Source organism: Choristoneura fumiferana, chromosome Z (assembly GCF_025370935.1).
Source record: "Choristoneura fumiferana chromosome Z, NRCan_CFum_1, whole genome shotgun sequence".
Classification (NCBI taxonomy): Eukaryota; Metazoa; Arthropoda; class Insecta; order Lepidoptera; family Tortricidae; genus Choristoneura; species Choristoneura fumiferana.
The window spans coordinates 39,515,965-39,523,850 of NC_133472.1; positions in this window are offsets into that span (position 1 = coordinate 39,515,965).

The window sequence follows — 7,886 nt, forward strand, 5'->3', positions numbered from 1 at the left end:
TGTACCGGTCAAATATACCGAGCGGCAAAAATCTGGCCCCCAAATTAGGTAACTTTGTATGTAGAGTGGGCCAAATTTTAGCCACTGAGTAAATTTGATTCTCGTAGATATACATACTGTATTTCGGACCCAACCGAAATTGTGGCTGAGCGTCCGATAAATGTGTCGCCGAAAGTTTTATCGGGTCGCCCTAACGGTTACGGCCTAACCCATGCTGTTGAAAGATATGTGCCCGTTGATATGTATCGGACACCTTTGTCGTTCCTGTAAAGCTTTCGATCCGACCTAATGTGAAACAGCTCTTCAACATTATTGACTATGGGATATAAACCCTGATTAATGTGCTCTCGATATTCCTATGCCCTATTCTGGCTCTTGTACCTATATGTAGTGGACAGAAAGCAGTGGAAGTCTTAGTGGAGACCTTTTCTCAGCAGTGGGACAGCAGGCTAACAATAATAATAAGTAATATCGGGAGCTTATCGCTCCTTATCACAATAAACGCCCCAGTGGTTTCCTTGATGACTTCTATGGTGGCTTACAATGACAAGGTCGTAATGCTTGTAAACTTATTGCGGTTTACTTGTCAAGTTCTACCGCTCGGCTGTTTTCGTTCCGAATGCACAATATATTTCTGTGTCTCGTAGTATCCTACATTTATTTGTAGCTCTTCGCTCGTTACGTAAGCATTTTTTTTCACTTTCTTGTGGACGTAGAATGAAAGAGACAGCTGACGGAAGACATGACGTAATTCACAACGCGAAAAAAGCTGAGCGGGAATAGAACTAGGAGTGGACGGCCCTTTGAGGGCTACAATACCGTCTATCCTTTGGGGCTACTACGAAATTCGAAAATAGAAGTCGTCCCTCTCTTACTCAATGATAGCGTAAGTGGGACGGCAAGATAGGAAGTTCTTATTTTGCATTTCGTAGTATAGGGCCTTATATGTCTATTGCGTGCATCTAGGAGTATGAGTAAATAAGCACGACTAATAATTTCAGATTTTCTGTATTTTTATTTATCAACAGAGATCGGATGATCATCATTTTTGCAATAATGTGGATATGACACCGAAATTATTATTATTTCTTACCTGAGATTTAATTTTGATTCCTAGTAAATAAATAAAACAAGGATTTCTCATAATGTAGATTTGTCGAAGAAATTAAACAACATTTTTTTTTATTAATTAATTTCGGAGTCATGTCCGCAATATTACGAACAATGAAATCCGTCCGATCCCTGGTTATCAGTGACACCAGGTGCTTTTTCCGCTATATTAAAAAAAATGCATAAGAAATATAGAATAACATCAAAACATTAGTGTACAAGTGTACACGTGCAAACTTTAAATACTGTCATATACTTATAATTGACAGTAATTTTTACATTAAAATATAATAAAACGTGCTGTATATGTAGTTCTTCCAATTAGAAATGAACTTCTTCCAAAACTTATATACTTATTATGCCTTAATGATGAGCTTTACTTATTTCAACCGACTTCAGGAAAGGAGGAGGTTCTATTTTCGTCTGTACGTATTTTTATTACGATTTATATATCTATGACTTCTACGGTAACATTTACATAGATATCTTTTGTTTCGATAATACGTAACGCATAATATTATTTTATATTTATCGCGTAGTATTTTACTTGATAGGTTGCTATTTTATATAAAATAAATGTATATAAAGCAATATATAATTAGAAATCATGTATATAGATTAGAAGCGCATTTATGTATCGCTTTCATATTTTTAAGTAAACAAATGAAATTTACAATTTAATTTTAATATAAAACAGACAGAGAATGCAATATATTCAATTGTTTGGTACAAATATTGAGTGAGGATTAAGTTGATATTTGATTGTAAAATTCTTACTGTCCCACTCAAGGACGACTATTAATGTTGAATAGCGTTGTCTGATGAGTAAAGGGCGGACGATGGATGCAATATGGTGACGAAAGCATAAGATGGATAAGACTTTTATTAAACTTCGATTAATATTTTTGTGTAAAAATGTATAGAAATTAGAGTGATTGTGATAATCTTCCTAATAATGGTCAAGTATCACTACAAATACGTACCACTTACATCTGAAGATGTAGAGGTAATTTTCCCCTACATAAGTGGATAGTGAGCTACAAAAGGAATGCACTGAAAATATGTAAGTAATACAGAAAAAAATAAGATTATTTACTACAACAATAAAATTATCCAACTATTTTTCAACTATGTTCTCTTTTTTAAACCAATTGTAGTCATATCCATATTACGTATATTGTTCGACGTGATTTTGACGTAAATTGCATCCGTCGTCCGCCCACTGCTGGTGAGTTTTCCTTTTCTAAATGAAACTGGACCGTGATTGATCCCAATCTTACCTGATGTTAAGTGCAGATGAGGCCAAAGGTGTATCTCATTGGTTCAGTAACAGCCTATTCACTCCATTTACTAGTTGTATTTATCGGGAAATACAGACGATGGGAGCGAATTAAATTCCTTATTAGCAGTTCGCATTATGAACGATGAAAACAGCTTATTCACTCTAGCCTTGGAGATCCCAGTTGTATTTATCGGGAAATAAAGACGATGGGAGCGAATTAAATTCCTTATTAGCTGTTCGCGTTATGAACGATGAACCAAGCTTTTTGCGGACCAATGGAACACTAATTACTAAAGGTGAAGACGCTCCCGCCCGCCTGGATGTCCGTTTCTATATAAAAGATGTTGGGAGTCAATTAACTTTTTAGTATATCGTCACTACTTTAAAAAAACTCGTATCTGAAAATGTGTAATTTTTCTGAGTGCACTTTATGACCATTACGTCAAGGTTCAATTTTGCTGATGTATTTATTAGAGATACGAGATTTTTTCAAAGTAGTGACGATATGTTATTCTGTCCCGTGACTTACGAGACATCAGTGATACACTTTGTGAGTTTTTTTTTGCAATGTATACTATTAGCATGCTTAGATGAGCCATGAAGGCATTGCCTTAAATTAAAACTGTCGTAACTCCTATCTTTTAGTGGATTTGTACGCCATAAAACCATACTTTTAATAGGTAACTTAGGATACGTTACCATGGCAACAAGGTGCACTAAAAATTTAATTGACCCTGGGATCGGGACAGGTTAGATTTTATTACAGACAAGGCAGTTAATACGAGTGCCGCCATTTTGGTATAGCTAAGTAAACAAAATGGCGCTGTAAGAGTATTTTGATTAATTATTAAACTTACCCGATTACAGCTGTTATTCAAAAATAGAATGATTTTTGTTTCGGACTTGCTTTTAGGTGAAATAGTATTTTAATGTGTGGCTAGTATTAAGACTGAAATATTGTTATGAAATATTGTAATAACATAATACGTAGTATTCAACAACTGACTTGAGATATTTTGTGGCTCTCTTTTTACAATTCTTCTACTTTAATTATACGATAAACAATCATATACATAAGAGCTTAAACGGTATGACACAGATACCATATATTTCTAAAAATTGGCAAAGCTAATTTAGGGTTCTGAACTCAACTCAATGAACTTTTCAATTTTTTCCAAAGACGCTCGCCTAAATTAATAGGGTTAAATCGTCAATTACTGGTCACCGTTTAATAACTGGACACCTTACACTATGGCCAGTAATTGACCATGTACAGTCAATGGCATAAAAAAGTGATCACTTTTGTACCTTGTCGCTTTCAGTCGTATGGCTTTTCAAACATGACGTTAAAATGACAAGGTACAAAAGTGATCACTTATTTATGACGTTGACTGTACCCTACTACTGGTGAAACAAAATTATACCATTTGAGTTTCATTGATACCAAAATTATTTTTCATAAAAAATAAGTTTGTGGTTTTCCTATATTAAAGGAGTGGCAGAAAACAACAGTTGTATTTGTACATTTAGGGGCTGTTTCACCACCCATTGATTAATTTTATTTGACGGATAAATGTGATGCCGTCTCCGTCTATTAAAACAAAACAAACAGAGACGGCATCACAATTATCCGTCAGATAAATTTAATCATGAATGGTGAGACGGGGGGTTAATGTAATGAAGAACTTTATTCGTAAAAATCTACAGTAAATAAGAAGTGGTGGAAAACAAGACTTGTACTTACATGTTCTCATTTTATCGATGAAACTCAAGAAACATTTTTTTCCGTGTAGTAAATTTATGTTAAAATAATCTTTTATCATACCTATCCCCGCCAGGACCCATATCGGCTTGCATAATTGTTGAAAGTCATAATGTAATGCTTGTCATAATGTGTTTGTCATAACGCTTTTTTTGTCTTAATCCATTAATTGTTCAGAATTGTCATAAAACTAAACTAACCTCGCCTATAGAGTCCTACAGGTGATCATTTATAAAGTTTCTGAAAATATTTCCGTTTAGGACAAAAAAATATGACAATCAACATTATGACTTTAAAAAATTATGCGACTCGATACGCACCAGGTTTTTGTCAGAGCTAAAGCTTTATTGTCTAACGCGCTCAGAATCACAATAGTTTTCTTTTTACAGGCCATTGTGACGTTCAGCTTCCAATAAATGACTGATATATTTTAAACAATTGATGACGTGCGGTTATTTTTGCTCGTTAGTATATGTATGTTTTAGATCTTGTTCTTGAATCTTGTTAATTGTTAATGATACAAAATTTCGTCACAAAAGAAATGTTAGAAAGTGTTTGATTATATTTAATATCTTATAATGACCATAAATAGTGTAGCTACGTGTGCCTTTAGGAAGTTATTGTTGATAATATATACACAATAAATTTAAAAAAAAATAATGACTGGACTATACTGAACTAAAAATATTAAAAAAATACGGGAAATTCTGTTAGACCAATCGTTTTCTGACGGCCTTAATAGGATATTTGACATCACCAATCAAAGTTCTATTTTTGTGAACTCTTTATGATTGTCCTATAGATTCCAGGTCATAAATTCATAATAAACTCAAGACACTTGTTTTGCAACTCAATAAACGAATTAAACCTTTACTTCAAAGCTACTAAAATTTAAAATTTGTTTTCTGGGTTTAAAATTAATATTTCTTAGAATCCATATAGGCTCGTATAATTGTTGAGAGTCATAAAGCAATGTTTGTCATAACTCTTTTTTTCTCTGAATCCATAATTGTTCAAAATTGTTAAAAAATAAACCTAACCTGCCTGACCTGTAGGTGACCATTTATAAAGTTTCTGAAAATATTTCCGTTTTGGACAAAAAATGTCAAACAACATTATGACTTTAAATAATTATGCGACTCGATACGTACCAGATTTTTGTCAGAGCTGAAGCTGTATTGTCTAACGCACTCAGAATCACAATCGTTTTCTTTCTATCATACGGTATAAGACGATGGTAGAAAGAGATGGCGAATGCGAGAGCTTAGCTGCTGAGAGCTGAGCCTACTACGAAATTCGAAGTTCGTATCGTACCGCCCCTCTCACTCCAGTTTTAAATAGTATAAGCGTGAGCAGGACGGCAAGATACGAAGTTCAAATTTTGCACTTCAAAGGGCCTGGTTACAGAATGAATGGTTGGTTGGTTGGTAATGGTATAGATGTGCCATCCACGAAGACGCGTGATTTTGTCAAAATTAGACATTAATGACATTGTAATAAGAACCACGGCACGCTTCACCGTGAATGGCACTATCTCTATCAAATTTAAAGTTACTATTCTATTGTGTAAATTTAAATCGCATTTTAAACGTAGGCATTCACTGAGGTGCTATATAAATAAAATTAATAAAAGGCATTTCATCTCATCACACTGTAATAAAATCGCATTGCATTTAGTAATGTTATCCAAAAACTCTATTGTAAAGATTTGTATGCATATTACAGTTCTAATTTAGAGTAATAGTAAAATATTCCTATGATCTGTTGTTTAGTATGATCAATGTTGTTCCATTAGAAAGATACGAAAATGCATTGGAATTTAGTAAAAACGAATATTTTATAGTTTAATGAAATAAATAAAATTTATTGAGAGTTATCGTAGTTTTTATTCTCTTAGTCAAACAATATGATTCCTAGGCCACAAAACAACCTTGTCTTAGTAAATAATTGTGTTCGTCACTCGAACGACTCAATGAGGGCTAAGAGACAGGCGAAATATCGCTAGATGGCGTTAGTATCGTAAGGTTTTTATGACGTTACGGTCTTGCTTGCGATTGGCTAATAACTAAATGAGACAGATTAATATGAGTATGACAGATGACAGAACCTATCCCTCAGAATAGATTTCATTACCCCCACCTAGTATGTACTTCGCACCCTGCGAATAGTACACACACATTATATCCCACAAGTTTGCTTTTGCAGATGCTTGATGCTTCTGAGTAAAAATTCGCTGGAGCCAATACATAAGTTAGGTACAGTCAAGGAAACTTAATCGCACACCAGGGTGGAACCTTTTCGTAATCAATTTCACTATAATAATTAAGCCGTGGTGGCCTAGTGGTTTGACCTATCGCCTCTCAAGCAGAGGGTCGTGGGTTCGAACCCCGGCTCGCACCTCTGAGTTTTTCGAAATTCATGTGCGGAATTACATTTGAAATTTACCACGAGCTTTGCGGTGAAGGAAAACATCGTGAGGAAACCTGCACAAACCTGCGAAGCGATTCAATGGTGCGTGCGAAGTTCCCAATCCGCACTGGGCCCGCGTGGGAACTATGGCCCAAGCCCTCTTGTTCTGAGAGGAGGCCTGTGCCCAGCAGTGGGACGTATATAGGCTGGGATGATGATGATGAATTGAATGCTCGATTTTTCTGCATACTTAACACAAAAGCCCCAAATTTTTAAGTCAGGGTTAGGACAGTATTTGATTTCATGCGCGATTATTGTTATGGCAAATGTATGAGTTGTCAATATGTCAATAAGTAGCACAAAGGTTCCACCCTAGCACATGATTCAATTTCTTTGACCTTACATACAAGCATAAAATTGTACAGGAATGCTGAGAATATACTCTTATAGCTACAGTCTAGTTCATAAATTCGTGTGCAAATATTTAATCAAAAATATCTGAACACGCTTCTACGCCGTTAACATTAGTCGTGTTCAGATATTTTTAATCAAAATTTTGCTCACAAGTTTATGAACTCGACTGTACAACATCAAAAAAAATCGCGGAATTTTGGATTTAAATAGGAAAGGTTAAAATCAGGATAGATTTATATGAGACTAGTATAAGATAGTAATGAGAATTATGTGAGAAAATTACTGTTGTGCTTTGCGTCATTGTCCATTAGTAGTAAAAAAAACCAAATCTTAGTTTTAATTTACAGCATTTTCTAAATGTATTTTGCAACATATGATGACAAATAGAAGTCTTCTGTTAAAATTTTTAACCTACCACATTTAAGTCAATCCCATCACCAAAAAATTTCGCACTGGATCGATTGATCGGTCAAACAATCGAAGAAATTGGAAACACCCCCATAATTTACCACATAAAACAGAGCAAGGTAGGAGAAGGGCAATAAAATCTTGCAAAAATTGCCTCTGTTCCTTTACGTTCAGACCGGCCACAAACTATACAAGTGCTACAATTCTAGATAATTTTCACATTGTTGTATGAAAACTTATCAATACTTAATGTCGATTCGTAGCACTTGTAATTTTTATGGCACGTGGCAAGTGTAAAAATATCGATACGACCAAAGTTTAAAAAATATGTATACACGACCTTAATGTTAAGTGCATAAAGTAATGTATACATATATACATATTTTTGCAACTTTGGCCGTGTCGATATCTTTGCACTTGACTGTACCGACGCAATAAGGCCGTGGTAGCATATTTTTAGCGGTTCGAATAGATGCTTATTTTTGCACTCGACTGTACAGA